Consider the following 18,881-nt stretch of genomic DNA (forward strand, 5'->3'; position numbering starts at 1 on the left):
AAAGTCCCCGGCCACTAGGAGCGCCGCCACTGGATGAGCGTTTTCCTTTTCTCATGGCTCATTGAGTGCAGCCTTAGTGACAGCATCGGTCTGTGGTGGTATGTAGACAGCTACGAAAAATACAGATGAAAACTCCCTAGGAAGATAGAGTATTTCATGATAAGCTGTAGACCACACTACCTCAGGTGAGCAAAACCTCGAGACTTTCTTAAATATCGTGAACCAGCTGTTGTTTACGAACATACATAGACCCCCACCCTTTGTCTTACCAGAGGCTGCTGTTCTATCCTGCCGATACAGTGTAAAACCCTATGATGTTCATGTCGTCGTTCGGCCACAACTCGGTGAAACATAAGATGTTACAGTTTTTAATGTCCCGTTGGAAGTTGCTCGTAGGTCATCGATTTTATTTTCCAATAATTACTTTTGCCAATAGAACAGACGGCAGTGGGGTTTTACTCACTCGCCTATGAATTCTCAGTTGGTACATCCTTCACGTCGGAGTCGTTGGACTCATGAAAGGAAAAAGCTACTACCAGTTGGTGGTGAGTAATCGCTGTTCTGATGTCCAGAAGTTATTTTCGGTCATAAGAGATGGTAGCAGCAACATTATGTACAGAATAAGTAAAGAAATAAGTTACAAACAATGCTAAAAAACAAACAAAATAACACAGTTGGTTAGGAGCACGTAAAACGTCAGCCTCTCCGGCGCCATTCTACAACGACATGCACATGCATCATGTCCAAACTCTGTACTTTGCTCCGTTCATCTTTCCCTCAATCCTGACTAATCTCCCAGTCCCTGCCGCTGAAAAACATCCCCACGGCATGATGCTGCCACCACCATGCTTCACCGTAGGGATGGTGCCAGGTTTCCTCCAGACGTGACGCTTGGAATTCAGGACAAAGAGTTTAATCTTGGTTTCATCACACCAAAGAATCTTGTTTCTCATGGTCTGAGAGTTATTTAGGTGCCTTTTGGCAAACTGCAATCGGGCTGTCATGTGCCTTTACTGAGGAGTGGCTTCTGTCTGGCTCAAAGGTCTGAATGGTGGTGCTGCAGAGATGGTTGTCCTTCTGGAAGGTTCTCCCATCTACACAGAGGAACTCTGGAGCTCTGTCAGAGTGACCATCGGGTTCTTGGTCACCTCACTGACCAAGGCCCTTCTCACCTGGTTGCTCAGTTTGGTCGGGCGGCCAGCTCTAGGAAGAGTCTTGGTGGTTCTAAACTTCTTCCATGTAAGAATGATGTAGGCCACTGTGTTCTTGGGGACCTTCAATGCTGCAAAAATTGTTGGTACCCACCCCTAGATCTGTGCCTCGACACAATCCTGCCTCGGAGCTCTACGGACAATTCCTTCGACCTCATGACTTCGTTTTTGCTTTGTCATGCACTGTCAATTGCGGACAGGTGTGTGCCTTTCCAAATCATGTCCAAACAATTGAATTTACCGAAGGTGGACTCCAATCAAGTTGTAGAAACATCTCAAGGCCGATCAATGGAAACTGGATGTACATGAGCTCAATTTTGAGTCTCATAGCAAAGGGTCTGAATACTTATGTAAATAAGGTATTTCTGTTGTCTACTTTTAATACATTTGCAAACATTTCTAAAAACATGTTTTCGCTTTGTCATTATGTGGTATTGTGTGTAGATTGATGTGGAACATTTTTTATTAATTCATTCTGGAATAAGGCTGTTACGTAATAAAATGTAGAAAAGGGAAGGGTCTGAATACTTTCCAAATGCACTGTATAAATAAGTCTGATATCAGGTGCGTTTTGTGCACTACTACTGAAACCCAATATAAGGCTATTGGTGTCTGACACAGTGTGACCCTGATGACAGGCATGTTGTTAATCATTGTTTACAGAGATCACAGGTTAAAGGTCAGGGGTCAGACTCACCGCTGCTGCCGTTGCGGTTCTTGCGGTTGGCCTTGCTGCCCGTCAGCAGCATCTTCAAGCTGTTCCTAAACATGTTTACAGCAGCAGCAGATCGCCACGGCTACCACACAGAAACCTGAAGGAAACAAACAGAGAAAATAGAAGTCATGAAAAGGATTTCTCCAAGTCCTAGTCCCTGTACTCTTAACCTTGGTTCTGAGAGCTATAGACAGGGAGGTAGCTAAAGGCTTCTCTGTTCTCTATCTTCCTGTTATAATGACTCATCTTCTGTCAATAGAAAAATGGTAATCGTACACTGCACTGCCAAGTGATTCCCTTCCTTAAGTCAGCTTTCTGTCTGTCTGGGTGAGAGAGCGAGAGAGACACTGAAGCAACAGGAGTCTAGCTACCTGAATGGCTGGTGATGATGTTACCAAGGGCAGGGGTTAGGAGTGGGAGAACAACAGCTAGGTACATCACTGGGAGTGTACAGTACTGTACGTAGGAGGAGAGCTCAGGGGAGCTGACACTGAGGATATGTAGCATAGCAGGTATTGACCAAAAAAATCAGCATTATACACAATAGCAGGGAGAGGTCAGTATATCAGAATTATACACAATAGCAGGGAGAGGCCAGTATATCAGAATTATACACAATAGCTGGTGATAAGATCAAAATATTAAATCTTAAATCCTCCAAGTCTTTCTCTCTCTCTCCATCACTATCCCTGTCTCTCTCCCTCTCTCAATCCCTTGTTCAACCTAGAATGACTCAGCAGCACACAGTCAGGCTCTGGGGGGGGGGGGGGGAGAGAGAGAGAGACTGTACTCCTTATGGACTCAAATGGGAAATAAATACAAGAAAATAAAAGTTTTCCCAAACACAGTGTCTAAACTCGTGTCCAAACACCCACCATGCCCTAGACCTTCTGTCTGAGGACCAACTAGGTTCACCCAGCCACATAATAATACACACAGGCACAAAACGACCTGCGAACACAGCAGGAAAGGGTGGCCACAGCACTGACGGGAGTGATTGAAAAAGCTTCTTCTACTTTCCCCAAAGCACAAGTGGTTATCTCCACCCTGCTACCACGAAAAGACTTCCACACTGCTACCATACAACGGGTGAACGCAAGTATTTCCTGTGCCTCAAAACCAAATGTTTAACTGGCCCACCACACCACGCTGGACGTGAACAGCCTTTACGACCAGGTCCACCTATACAAGGCAGCAGTGCCCACCTTCGGTAAGACCCTAAAGGACATCGCCCTCAACCGCAGCCCCAACACCTCACACAAGAGAAACAGATCAATAGACACCTCACCCAGACCAGTGAGACACTCTCCCAGACCTGTGGAACACAAAGCCTTCACTACCTTATCCTGGAATATCCAAGGCCTGAGGTAATCTGCCTTTGGTCTAAAGAGCAGGAACCTGGACTTAATCAAAGAAATACAGACATTGTCATCCTACATGAAAAATGGTATAGAGGAGATTAACCCACTGGTTGCCCTCTAGGTTACAGAGAGCTGGTAGTCCCATCCACCAAACTACCAGGGGTGAAAAAGGGAGGGGACTTGGTACAGAGCAGACCTAACTCACTCTATTAAATATAATCAAAACAGGAACACTTTACATTTGGTTTGAAATTCAAAAGGAAATGATCTCAACAGAGACAAATGTCCTCCTGTGTGCTACCTATATCCCCCCAATAGAAACCCCATACCTTAATGAAGACAGTTTCTACATCCTGGAGGGGGAAATCAATCCTTTCCAGGCCCAGGGACATGTACTAGTCTGTGGCGACCTAAATGCCAGAACTGGACAAGAACCTGACACCCTCAGCACATAGGGGGACAAACACCTACCTGGGGGTGACAGCATTCCCTCCCCATATGCCCCCCTAGGCACAACTACGCCAACAATCACCAAAAACAGGTCAAAACTCCTGCAGCTCTGTCGCACGCTGGGTATGTACATAGTCAATGTTAGGCTTCGAGGGGACTCCTATGTTAGGTAAACTTACAGCTCATCTCTTGGCAGTTGTTCTGTAGACTACTTTATCATTAACCTCAACCCAGAGTCTCTTAGAGTGTTCAGAGTCAGTCCACTGACACCCCTATCAGATCACAGCAAAATAACTTCTACATGAACAGAGCAATACTCAACCTTGAGCCATCAAAGCCAAATGAACTGAACAATATTAAGAAACGCTATAGACGGAAGGAAAGTAGTTTGGAAACCTACCAAAAAACAATTAGGCAACAACAAATTCAAACCTCTTTAGACAACTTCCTGGACAAAATTTCCACAGTAATAGTGGAGGTGTAAACTTGGCAGTAGAAAACCTAAACAGTATATTTTACCTCTCAGCTTCCCTATCAAATCTAAATATTTCAAAGAGAAAACATAACAAAATCAACAATGATGAAGAATGCAAAAACCTAAGAAAGAAATTGAGAAACCTATCCAACCAAAAACATAGAAACCCAGAAAACCTGAGCCTATGCCTTCACTATGGTGAATCCCTAAAACAATACACTACAGAAAACCTGAGTCTACGCCTTCACTATGGTGAATCCCTAAAACAATACAGAAATACACTACGGAAAAAGAAGGAACAGCATGTCAGAAATGAGCTCAATGTAATTGAAGATTCGATAGACTCTAACCACTTCTGGGAAAACTGGAAAACACAAAACAAACAAGAACACGAAGAGTTTCTATCCAAAACGGAGATGAATGGGTAAACCACTTCTCCAATCTTTCTGGCTCTATAACAAATAAAAAAGAGCAAAAATGTATACATGATCAAATACAAATCTTAAAATCAAATGTTAAAGACTTCCAGAACCCACTGGATTCTGCAATTACATTTAATCATCTACAGGACAAAATAAAAACCCTCCAAACCAAAAAGGCCTCATTCAATGAAATTATAAAATATACAGACCACAAATTCCAATTGGCTAAACTTAAACCCTTTAACATCATCCTTGGCTCTGACATCTGTTAGGGAATAATCAGAATTGGTGGGTAACATTGGTAAGATGTTTTATATTCATCATATGTTTGTAAGTTACTTCTCATCAAGAATGTTATTTTTGTATAATACTGTGGCAGGGTTGCAGTTATCTGTTCTATGTCAAGACTAAGTTGCATGGGCCGCAGAGAGGGGAGAGGTCAAAGTGTCATCATGTGTAAACATATCTTTTGCTCCACTGTGTCTGTGTACCAGCCAGTCCCTACTTTTCCCATCGGGAAAAGGAGGATGGCAGTGTCTGGAATCATTCTATCCTCTCCGTGAGCTTGTCCAGGATTGGTTGTATTTAGAGTTGGTTGTATCTAAATGACAATTTGATATATGCCTGTTGATATGGAGGATTGGTTTATGTTTCTGGGTTTGAGTAAGGAGACAAAGCTGAACGATTTATTATGTCTATGCTGTCTTACTATGTGTGTTCTTTGCTATTAAAGGATCTCAGTTGCAATGTAGGGGGGCTCTCGGAGAATTCATTGATAGACACTGAATTGTCTGAGAGTCACAGGGTTGTGATAGAGCTCATATAATTAAAGATGGACTTTGATAACTAACTCTGATTTGTGTTGTGGTTTGCTCCCATGATTTGGTAAATAGAGGAAATTTCCACGACACATCTTCCCCAATATTTGGAACCAAGGACTGATCACCCAAATCCAAAAGTGGAGACACATTGGACCCCAATAAATACCGTGGGATATGCGTCAACAGCAACCATGAGAAAATCTTCTGCATTAACAGCAGACTCGTACATTTCCTCAGTGAAAACAATGTACTGAGCAGATGTCAAATTGGCTTTTTACCAAATTACAATACGACAAACCACGTATTCACCCTGCACACCGAAATTGAAGAACAAACAAATGAAAAAAAAGTCAGTCTTTATCATGCTTTGTTGATTTCAAAAAAGCTTTTGACTCAATTTGGCATGCGGGTCTGTGATACAAATTGATGGAAAGTGGTGTTGGGGAAAAAACATACGACATTATAAAATCCATGTACACAAACAACAAGTGTGCAGTTAAAATTGGCAAAAAACACACATTTCTTTCCACAGGGCCGTGGGGGGAGACAGAGATGCAGTTTAATCCCCACACACTTCAACATATATATCAAGGAATTGGCGAGGGCACTAGAAGAGTCTGCACCCTACAAGAATCTGAAGTCAAATGTCTATGATCTGGAGCTGGAGCTACTGTCCCAAACCAAGGAGGGCCTACAGCAGCACTTAGATCTTCTGCACAGATTCTGTCAGACCTGGGCCCTGACAGAGCTGGGCCCTGACAGACCTGGGCCCTGACAGACCTGGGCCCTGACAGTAAATCGCAGTGAGACAAAAAATAATAGGGTTCCAAAAAATGTCCAGTTGCCAGGACCACGAATACAAATTCCACCTAGACACCGTTGCCATAGAGCACACAAAAAACGATACATACCTCGGCCTAAACATCAGCGCCACAGGTAACTTCCACAAAGCTGTGAACGATCTGAGAGTCAATGCAAGGTCTTTCTATGCCATCAAAAGGAAGATAACATTTGACATACCAATTAGGATCTGGCAAAAAATACTTGAATCAGTTATAGAACCCATTGCCCTTTATGGTTGTGAGATCTGGGATGCGTTCACCAACCAAGCATTCACAAAATGGGAAAAACACCAAATTGAGACTTTGTATGCAGAATTCTGCAAAAATGTCCTCAGTATACAACGTAAAACACCAAATAATGCATTCAGAGCATAATTAGACCAATACCAGCTAATTATCAAAATCCAGAAAAGAGCCGTTAAATTCTACAACAACCTGAAAGGAAGCGATTCCTTTCAGGTTGTTGTAGAAGACAGAATACCTGACCACTGTGACTGACAAAAACTTAAGGAAAGCATTGAATATGTACAAACTCAGTGAGCATTGCTATTGAGAAAGGCCATTCGCCTACACTGTGAATGCTTAAATAATGTATTCAATATAGACAAGAAAAATACAATAATTTGTTTGTTATTAGTTTAAGCGTTGTCTATTGTTGTGACCTAGATGAAGATCAGATAAAATGTTATGACCAATTTATGCAGAAATCCAGGTATTTCCAAAGGGTTCACAAACTTTTTCTTGCCACTGTATGTTCATTAGTTTTCCCTTTTGTACTTTAACCATTTGCACATCATTACAACACTGTATACTGTATACTGTACACACATAATATGACATTTGAAATGCCTTTATTATTTTGGAACTTTTCTGAGTGTAATGTTTCCTTTACAATTTTTTATGTTAATTTCACTTTTGTTTACTATCTATTTCTATTTCTTTGGCAATGTAAACATACAGTGCCTTGCGAAAGTATTTGGCCCCCTTGAACTTTGCGACCTTTTGCCACATTTCAGGCTTCAAACATAAAGATATAAAACTGTATTTTTTTGTGAAGAATCAACAACAATCATGAAGTGGAACGACATTTATTGGATATTTCAAACTTTTTTAACAAATCAAAAACTGAAAAATTGGGCGTGCAAAATTATTCAGCCCCTTTACTTTCAGTGCAGAAAACTCTCTCCAGAAGTTCAGTGAGGATCTCTGAATGATCCAATGTTGACCTAAATGACTAATGATGATAAATACAATCCACCTGTGTGTAATCAAGTCTCCGTATAAATGCACCTGCACTGTGATAGTCTCAGAGGTCCGTTAAAAGCGCAGAGAGCATCATGAAGAACAAGGAACACACCAGGCAGGTCTGAGATACTGTTGTGAAGAAGTTTAAAGCCGGATTTGGATACAAAAAGATTTCCCAAGCTTTAAACATCCCAAGGAGCACTATCCATAAAAAGTGTTGTTTAAAGTTTGCCACAAGCCACCTGGGAAACACACCAAACATGTGGAAGAAGGTGCTCTGGTCAGATGAAACCAAAATTGAACTTTTTGGCAACAATGCAAAACGTTATGTTTGGCGTAAAAGCAACACAGCTCATCACCCTGAACACATCATCCCCACTGTCAAACATGGTGGTGGCAGCATCATGGTTTGGGCCTGCTTTTCTTCTGCAGGGACAGGGAAGATGGTTAAAATTGATGGGAAGATGGATGGAGCCAAATACAGGACCATTCTGGAAGAAAACCTGATGGAGTCTGCAAAAGACCTGAGACTGGGACGGAGATTTGTCTTCTAACAAGACAATGATCCAAAACATAAAGCAAAATCTACAATGGAATGGTTCAAAAATAAACATATCCAGGTGTTAGAATGGCCAAGTCAAAGTCCAGACCTGAATCCAATCGAGAATCTGTGGAAAGAACTGAAAACTGCTGTTCACAAATGCTCTCCATCCAACCTCACTGAGCTCGAGCTGTTTTGCAAGGAGGAATGGGAAAAAATGTCAGTCTCTCAATGTGCAAAACTGATAGAGACATACCCCAAGCGACTTACAGCTGTAATCGCAGCAAAAGGTGGCGCTACAAAGTATTAACTTAAGGGGGCTGAATAATTTTGCACGCCCAATTTTTCAGTTTTTGATTTGTTAAAAACGTTTGAAATATCCAATAAATGTCGTTCCACTTCATGATTGTGTCCCACTTGTTGTTGATTCTTCACAAAAAAATACAGTTTTATATCTTTATGTTTGAAGCCTGAAATGTGGCAAAAGGTCGCAAAGTTCAAGGGGGCCGAATACTTTCGCAAGGCACTGTATGTTTCCCATGCCAATAAAGCCCTTACCTTGAAATTGACAGAGAGAGAGAGAGAGAGAGAGAGAGAGAAATACAGAAAGATACAAAGACAGAGAAAGTCAGAGAGAGATAGAGAGACAGAGACAGAGAGAGGGGAGAGGTACAAAGAGAGAGACACACAGAGACAGAGAGAGACACACAGAGACAGAAAGAGAGGGGGGGGGGGGTACAAAGAGAGACAGAAAGATACTGAGATGCAGGGTGGGAGAGGGGGACGGTGTACAAAGAGAGAGAGAAAGAGAGAGAGAGACAGAGAGACACAGAAAGCTACAGAGAGAGACAGTGAGAGAGAGAGAGAGAGAGAAAGAGAGAAAGAGAGAGAGAGAGAGAGATACAGAGAGCTACAAAGAGAGACAGAAAGAGAGCGACAGAGAGCTACAGAGAGATGGAGATAGAGAGGTGAGAGGTACAAAGAGAGAGAGACAGAGCGATACAGGGAGAGCGGTACAAAGAGAGAGAGAAGGGAGGGAGAGATACAAAGAGAGAGACACCGAGAGACAGAGCGATACAGGGAGAGAGAGGTACAAAGAGAGAGAGAAGGGAGAGAGAGGTACAACGAGAGAGAGAAGGGAGAGAGGTACAACGAGAGAGAGAAGGGAGGGAGAGGTACAAAGAGAGAGAGAAGGGAGGGAGAGGTGCAAAGAGAGAGACAGAGACAGATGCAGTGAGGGAGAGGGGGAGAGGTACACAGAGTGAGGGAGAGGGGGGAAAGGTACACAGAGAGAGAGAGCGAGAGAGAATGAAAGAAAGAAAGAATGAGAGAAAGAACTGAACCAGCTCTCTGGGTCCAAACTAAAACAATCAAACGAGAGGAACATGAAAAGCTCTCAACTATCTCCCGTACCTCTCCCTCTCCTAAACCCTCTAGACACTGGGGCCTCCCACTACTTTCAGGAACATTCTGGTACAGAACATCTGCTCACTATGGGTAGACCCTTTTCTTACATGGCACAACATTATAAGATACTTCTGAAGAAAGGAGTGATGTGGGGGTTTGGGACTCCTCTGTGGCTTTGGTTTTCTAGGAAAACAGTTGGTTTTGGTTGTCTAGGAAATCATGGCTTTAAAGTGAAGTAATGCTGTCCTTCTCTCTGTGTCCTCACTGTCCTGTTTTTCATGTTATCCAACATCTATTATGTTTCCCAAAGAGTGGGCCCTGGTCAAAAGTAGCACACTATGTCGGGAATAGGGTGCCATTTGGGATGCATTCATAGTGGGACTGTGACTGAGGGCTCAATCACCTAACAGTCAGTAACAGTGGCAGTAAATGTCCCATCAATAAGCACATACCAGCACAGACCAAGGTTAGTGCTAGTGAAACATTCTCAATGTTACAAACACAATGGTTTATCTTGGGATATAGTTAACAGTGTAGAGAGCTGGTGATTTTATTCTCAAAGAAATTCCCTTGGCACCCCCACACACACACACACACACACACACACACATATATATATATATATATAAAGTTCGCGGACACCCCTCCAAATCAGTGGATTTGGCTATTTCAGCCACAACCGTTGCTGACAGGTGTATAAAATCGAGCACACCGCCATGCAATCTCCATAGACAAACATTGACAGGTAGAATGGCCTGACTTAAGAGCTCAGTGACTTTCAACGGAACACCGTAATAGGATGCCATCTTTCCAACAAGTCAGTTGGTCATATTTCTGCCCTGCTAGAGCTGAGCGCACACAAGCCTAAGATCACCATATGCAACACCAAGCGTCGACTGGAGTGGTGTAAAGCTCGCCTCCATTGGACTCTGTAGCAGTGGAAGCGCGTTCTCTTGAGGGATGAATCATGCTTAACCATCTGGAAGTTATACGGAATCTTTGTTTGGTGGATGCCAGGAGAACGCTACCTGCTCCAATGCATAGTGCCAACTGTAAAGTTTGGTGGAGGAGGAATAATGGTTTGGGGCTGTTTATCATGGTTCGGGCTAGGGTCCTTAGTTCCAGCAGACAATGGCATTCTAGATGATTCTGTGCTTCCAACTTTGTGGCAACAGTTTGGGTAAGGCCCTTTCCTGTTCCAGCATGACAATGCCCCCATGCACAAAGAGATGTCTGTACAGAACTGGTTTGTAGAGATCGGTGTGGAAGAACTTGACTGGCCTGCACAGAGCCCTGACCTCAACCCCATCGAAACGCCTTTGGGACGAATTGGAACACTGACTGTGTGCCAGGCCTAACCGCCCAACATCAGTGCCCGACCTCACTAATGCTCTTGTTGATGAATGGAAGCAAGTCCCTGCAGCAATGTTCCAACACCTAGTGGAAAACCTTCCCAGAAGAGTGGAGGCTGTTATAGCAGCAAAGGGGGGACCACCTCCATATGAATGCCCATGATTTTTTTATGAGATGTCTTTTCTAACTATGAATATTCTTCCAATCCTTTTATTTTCAAAGACTTCTCTTCCAAACTAAGACACACTTTATTTTCCATTTTCATTGCAGAATGCTGAAATCTGTCTACATGTATACCAGTCTTTTCATATTTACAGTCTAACCCAGACAGCATATTCCTAACCCCTCACCTTATTTACCATGCACAGTCTAACCCAGACAGCATATTCCTAACCCCTCACCTTATTTACCATGCACAGTCTAACCCAGACAGCATATTCTAAACCCCTCACCTTATTTACCATGCACAGTCTAACCCAGACAGCATATTCCTAACCCCTCACCTTATTTACCATGCACAGTCTAACCCAGACAGCATATTCCTAACCCCTCACCTTATTTACCATGCACAGTCTAACCCAGACAGCATATTCCAAACCCCTCACCTTATTTACCATGCACAGTCTAACCCAGACAGCATATTCCTAACCCCTCACCTTATTTACCATGCACAGTCTAACCCAGACAGCATATTCCTAAACGCTCACCTTATTTACCATGCACAGTCTAACCCAGACAGCATATTCCTAACCCCTCACCTTATTTACCATGCACAGTCTAACCCAGACAGCATATTCCAAACCCCTCACCTTATTTACCATGCACAGTCTAACCCAGACAGCATATTCCAAACCCCTCACCTTATTTACCATGCACAGTCTAGCCCAGACAGCATATTCCAAACCCCTCACCTTATTTACCATGCACAGTCTAACCCAGACAGCATATTCCAAACCCCTCACCTTATTTACCATGCACAGTCTAACCCAGACAGCATATTCCTAACCCCTCACCTTATTTACCATGCACAGTCTAACCCAGACAGCATATTCCTAAACGCTCACCTTATTTACCATGCACAGTCTAACCCATACAGCATATTCCTAACACCTCACCTTGTTTACCATGCACAGTCTAACCCAGACAGCATATTCCAAATCCCTCACCTTATTTACCATGCACAGTCTAACCCAGACAGCATATTCCTAACACCTCACCTTATTTACCATGCACAGTCTAACCCATACAGCATTTTCCAAACCCCTCACCTTATTTACCATGCACAGTCTAACCCAGACAGCATATTCCTAACACCTCACCTTATTTACCATGCACAGTCTAACCCAGACAGCATATTCCTAACACCTCACCTTGTTTACCAGCACAGTCTAACCCAGACAGCATATTCCTAATCCCTCACCTTATTTACCATGCACAGTCTAACCCAGACAGCATATTCCTAACCCCTCACCTTGTTTACCAGCACAGTCTAACCCAGACAGCATATTCCTAATCCCTCACCTTATTTACCATGCAGTCTAACCCAGACAGCATATTCCTAACACCTCACCTTATTTACCATGCACAGTCTAACCCAGACAGCATATTCCTAATCCCTCACCTTATTTACCATGCACAGTCTAACCCAGACAGCATATTCCAAACCCCTCACCTTATTTACCATGCACAGTCTAACCCAGACAGCATATTCCAAACCCCTCACCTTATTTACCATGCACAGTCTAACCCAGACAGCATATTCCTAACACCTCACCTTATTTACCATGCACAGTCTAACCCAGACAGCATATTCCTAACACCTCACCTTGTTTACCATGCACAGTCTAACCCAGACAGCATATTCCTAACCCCCCATATCCCTCACCATAACCAAGACTAAGAAGATAATTGTGGACTATAGGAAAAGAAGGACCGAGCACGCCCCCGTTCTCATCGACGGGGCTGTAATGGAGCAGGTTGAGAGCTTCAAGTTCCTTGGTGTCCACATCACCAACAAACTAGAATGGTCCAATCACACCAAGACAGTTGTGAAGAGGGCACGACAATGCCTATTCCACATCAGGAAACTAAAAAGATTTAGCATGGCTCTTTTTACGCTACTGCTACTCTCTGTTCATCATATATGCATAGTCACTTTAACCATATCTACATGTACATACTACCTCAATCAGTCTGACTAACTGGTGTCTGTACGTAGCCTCACTACTTTTGTAGCCTCGCTACTGTTATTTTTCACTGTATTTTTACTTTTGGTTTCATTCCTTTACTTACCTATTGTTCACCTAATACCTTTTTTGCACTATTGGTTAGAGCCTGTAAGTAAGCATTTCACTGTAAGGTATTCGGCGCACGTGACAAATAAACTTTGATTTGATTTGATGTTTTGTCTGAGTGGAGCAGACTTTATGACTGGAGGTCGACAACTGATGATAAAATGTTACCATTAGGATGTGATATTCAGATGTGATGTGTTATTACCACTGAACAAAAGGCCCTAAACTATGGATTTCACATGACTGAGAATACAGATATACATCTGTTGGTCACAGATACCTTATAAAAGGTAGGGGCGTGGATCAGAAAACCAGTCATTATCTGGTGTGACCATTTGCCTCATGCAGCTTGACACATCTCCTTCGCATGGAGTTGATCTGGCTGTTGACTGTGGCCTGTGGAATGTTGTCCCACTACTCTTCAATAGCTGTGCGAAGTTGCTGGATATTGGTGGGAACTGGAACACTGTCTTACACGTCGATCCAGAGCATCCCAAACATGCTGAATGGGTAACATGTTTGGTGAGTATGCAGGCCATGGAAAAACGGGGACATTTTCAGCTTCCGTGAATTGTGTACAGATCCTCGCGACATGGGGCCATGGATTGTCATGCTGAAACACGAGGTGATGGTGGCAGACGAATGGCACAACAATGGGCCTCAGGATCTCGTCACGGTATCTCTGTGCATTCAAATTGCCATCATTAAAATACAACTGTGTTTGTTGTCCGTAGCTTATGCCTGTCCAAACCATAACCCCACCACCACCATGGGGCACTCTGTTCACAACGTTGGCATCAGCAAACTGCTCATTCACATGACGCCATACACACTCTCTGCCATCTGCCCGGTACTGTTGAAACCAGGATTATTTATTTATTTTATTTAACCTTCATTTAAAGAGGGAGTCACATTAAGATTCAAAATATATTTCACAAGAGAGCCCTGTATACATTACAATAAACAGAATATTAAAACATCATGTGTATAAAGCAATACAATTCAGCACACAATAAACCAAAATAAACATATTTAATAAAAGCAATCACATTCAACTACATGGAGGTCCTCAATCAATAATTTTAACTGCCTGAGTGACACCAGCACATCTAACTGCAGTGAACTTTGCAGATTGTTCCACAAATGGCCATCGAACGAAGGTGATTATTTGCCCAATGAAGTTGATTACGATGCTGAACTGCAGTCAAGTCAAGACCATGGTGAGGATGACGAGCACGCAGACTAGTTTTCCTGAGACGGTTTCTGACAGTTTGTACAGAACTTCTTTGGTTGTGCAAACCAACAGTTTCATCAGCTGTCCGGATGGCTGGTCTCAGACCATCCCGCAGGTCAAGAAGCCGGATGTGGAGATTCTGGGCTAGCATGGTTACACGTGATCTGCGGTTGTATGTACTGCCAAATAATCTAAAAACGACATTGGAGGCGGTTTATGGTAGAGAAATTAACATTCAATTGTCTGGCAACAGCTCTGGTGGACATCCCTGCAGTCAGCATGTCAATTGCATGCTTCCTCAAAACTTGAGACATCTGTGGCATTGTGTTGTGTGACAAAACTGCGCCTTTTATTGCCCCCAGCGCAAGGTGCACCTTTGTATTGATCATGCTGTTTAATCAGCTTCTTAATATGCCACAACAGTCAGGTGGAATGATTATCTTGGCAAAGGAGAAATGCTCACTAAAAGAGATATAAACAAATTGAGAGAAACATTTGAGAGAAATTGGGGATAATTCATTTCAGCTCATGATACATGGGACCATCACTTTACACGTTGCGTTTATATTTTTGTTTAGTATAAGCTAACGTGATGATATCTTGTATATCTTGTGGTATATTTGAGGTCATTTTGGTTCGATGTGTGATGTTTCTTTGGTTGGATATGTGGGTGGGGCATTTGATTTGTGAGATGACTGACGATAGCTTGACTGGAATTTGTTTGTTAGTGTTTTACCCAAGCTGATTGATCTCAACCATCAATCATTCATTAAAATCACGCTAGCTATACATTCAAACAACCGTGCAGACATAACCTCATCAGTCAGTGTTAAGAATCTGTATTAAAGCTGACTGCAGAAACTACAAGTGTTAGCGCTGCCTCACTGTATCGCCTTCCATGCTGATAAGGCCAATTCCGTGAACAGACCTTTAAAAAGTTAAAATGTGTTGTTCTCCCAAAGCAAACTTCACTCTCCTTTAATGGCCTCATAATCAACCTTACTGTGTGATTAGATGTGCTATTCTATCTCTGCTCTCTAATCACTCACGGCTAGAGTCACTCAGTGAAGTCTTTGCTATAGAAACAACTAATTTAAAACCCTCCTTAATCACTACAGTCATTAGAACTGCTGGAGTCTGATACACCGGACAGGACAATAGCATCCTGCTAGGAGACAGAGAGATGTGGTTAAAGACCATATTCAGATGAAAGCAGAGGAAGTCCAACTTTACAATAAACACAGTGTTGTGGATATGTATTCTATACAATTTGCCTTTCTGAAATGTGAATTACTGTGGATACTGAAATGTGAATAACTGTGGATACTGTAGATACTGAAATGTGGATTACTGTAGATACTGAAATGTGGATAACTGTGGATACTGAAATGTGAATAACTGTGGATACTGTAGATACTGAAATGTGGATTACTGTGGATACGGAAATGTGAATAACTGTGGATACTGTAGATACTGAAATGTGGATTACTGTAGATACTGAAATGTGGATAACTGTGGATATTGAAATGTGAATAACTGTAGATACTGAAATGTGGATAACTGTGGATATTGAAATGTGGATTACTGTAGATACTAAATTGTGGATTGCTGTGGCTACTGACATGTGGAATACTGTAGATAATGAAATGTGGATTTTTTATTTCACCTTTATTTAAACAGTTAGGCCAGTTGAGAACATCTACGACGTGGCCAAGAAAGAGCAAAGCAGCGTGACAAAAACAACACAGAGTTACACATAAACAAACATACAATCAATAACACAAAAGAAAAGAAAAATAGAAAAATCTATGTACAGTGTGTGCAATTGTAAAAGAGTAGGGAAGTAGGCAATAAATAGGCCCTAGAGGCAAAAATAATTAAAATGTAGCATTAATACTGGAGTGACAGATGTGCAGATGATGAATGTGCAAGTAGAGATACTGGGGTGCTAAAGAGAAAGAGGGTATGTAATAATATGGGGATGAGGTAGTGGAGTATACAGATTGGCTGTGTTCAGGTACAGTGATCGGTAAGCTGCTCAGACAGCTGATGCTTAAAGTTAGAGAGGGAGATATGGCTCCAACTTCAGAGATTTTTGCAATTTGTTCCAGTCATTGGCAGCAGAGAACTGGAAGGAAAGGCAGCCAAAGGAGATGTTGGCTTTAGGGATAACCAGTGAAACAAACCTGCTGGAGCGCGTGCTATGGGTGGGTGTTGCTATGGTGACCCGTGAGCTGAGATAAGGCGGGGCTTTACCTAGCAAAAACTTATAGATGACCTGGAGCCAGTGGGTTTGTCGACGGATATGTAGTGAGGGCCAGCCAACGAAAGGGTACAGGTCGCAGTGGTGGGTAGTATATGGGGATTTGGTGATAAAACGGATGGCACTGTGATAGACTACATCCAGTTTGCTGAGTAGAATGTTGGAGGCTATTTTGTAGATGAACATTCGGATAGTCAGTTTTGTGAGGATATGTTTGGGGGCATGAGTGAAGGAGGCTTTGTTGTGAAATCGGAAGCCGATTCTAGATTTCATTTTGGATTGGAGATGCTTAATGTGAGTCTGGAAGGAGAGTTTACAGTCTAACCAGACACCTAGGTATTTGTAGTTGTCCACATATTATAGGTCAGTACCGTCCAGAGTAGTGATGCTAGTCGGGTGGGAGGATGCGGGCAGCAATCGGTTGAAGAGCATGCATTTAGTTTTACAAGAATTTAAAAGCAGTTGGATGCCACGAAGGAGTGTTGTGTGGCGTTGAAGCTTGTTTGGAGGTTTGTTAGCGCAGTGCCCAAAGAAGGGCCAGAAGTATACAGAATGGTGTCATCTGCGTAGAGGTGGATCAGAGAATCACCAGCAGCAAGAGCGACATCATTGATATATACAGAGAAAAGAATCGGCCTGAGAATTGAACACTGTGGCACCCCCATAGAGACTGACAGAGGTCCGGACAACAGTCACTCCGATTTGACACACTGAACTCTATCTGAGAAGTAGTTGGTGAACCAAGCGAGGCAGTCATTTGAGAAGCCAAGGCTGTTGAGTGTGCCGATAAGAATGCGGTGATTGACAGAGCCTTGGCCAGGTTGATGAAGATGGCTGCACAGCACTGTCTTTTATCGATGGTGGTTATGATATCGTTTAGGACCGTTGAGCATGGCTGAGGTCCACCCATGACCAGCTCAGAAACCAGATTGCATAGTGGAGAAGGTACTATTCAAAATGTACTTCAAAATGTACTTCAGAAGGTACTAGATTCAAAATGGTTGCTGATCTGTTAATTAACTTGGATTTCGAAGATTTTAGAATGGCAGGTTGGATATAGGTCTATAACAGTTTGGCTCTAGAGTGTCTCCCCCTTCGAAGAGGGGGATGACCATGGCAGCTTTCCAATCTTTGGGGATCTCAGGCAATGCAAAAGAGAGATTGAATAGGCTAGAAATAGGGGTTCAACAATTTCAGTGGATAATTTTAGAAAGAGAGGGTCCAGATTGTCTAGCCCAGCTGATTTGTAGGGTTTGAGATTTTGCAGTTCGTTCAGAACATCAGTTGTCTGGATTTGGGTGAAGGATAAGCGGGGGGGGGGGGGGTTGGAAAGTTGCTGCAGGGGGTGCTGAGATGTAGGCCAGGGTAGGGGTTGCCAGGTGGAAAGCATGGCCAGCTTATTGAAATGATCAATTATCATAGACTTATCGGTGGTGACCGTGTTTCCTATCCTCAGTGCAGTGGGCAGCTGTGAGGAGGTTTCATATTCTCCATGGACTTTACAGTGTCCCAAAACTTTTTGGAATTAGTGCTACAGGAGGAAGAATTCTGTTTGAAAAAGCTAGCCTTTGCTTTCCTAACTGACTGAGTATATTGGTTCCCCGAAAATGTGCATATCGCGGGGGCTATTCGATGCTAATGCAGAACGCCACAGGATGTTTTTGTGCTGGTCAAGGGCAGTCAAGTCTGGGGTGAACCAAGGGCTCAGTTCTACATTTTTGAATGGGGCATGCTTACCTAAGATGGTGAGGAAAGACATTTTGAAGAGCAACCAGGCATCATCTACTGACGGGATGAGGTCAATATCCTTCCAGGATACCCAGGCCAGGTTGATTAGAAAGGACTGCTCGCTGAAGTGATTTAGGGAGCATTTGACAGTGGTGAGGGATGGTGGTTTGACTGCGGACCCAGTACGAACGCAGGCAATAAGGCAGTGATCGCTGATATCCTGGTTTAGACAGCAGATGTGTATTTAGAGGGCAGGTTGGCCAGGATGATATCTAAGAGGGTGTCCAAGGTTATGAATTTAGGGTTGTACCTGGTAGGTTCCTTGATGATTTGTATGAGATTGATGGCATCTATCTTAGATTGTAGGACGGCCTGGGTGTTAAACATGTCCCAGTTTAGGTCACCTAACAGTACAAATTCTGAAGATAAATCGGGGGCAATCAATTGACATATGGTGTCCAGGGAACAACTGGGGGCCGAGGGGGGTCTATAACAAGCGCCAACGGTGAGAGACTTGTT

The 18,881-nt window shown here is 43.0% G+C and overlaps 1 long non-coding RNA gene across 1 annotated transcript in view; it reads right to left on the bottom strand.

The window, feature by feature from the left end:
• LOC118943906 overlaps positions 1–18,881 on the bottom strand; it is a 129,787-nt gene that overhangs the window by 15,952 nt on the left and 94,954 nt on the right. The window contains exon 2 of the long non-coding RNA XR_005039253.1: positions 1,909–2,023. This is a non-coding gene — a long non-coding RNA (uncharacterized LOC118943906). The remainder of the gene's footprint in view (positions 1–1,908; positions 2,024–18,881) is intronic.

Source organism: Oncorhynchus mykiss, chromosome 23, assembly GCF_013265735.2.
Source record: "Oncorhynchus mykiss isolate Arlee chromosome 23, USDA_OmykA_1.1, whole genome shotgun sequence".
In the NCBI taxonomy this organism is placed as follows: domain Eukaryota; kingdom Metazoa; phylum Chordata; class Actinopteri; order Salmoniformes; family Salmonidae; genus Oncorhynchus; species Oncorhynchus mykiss.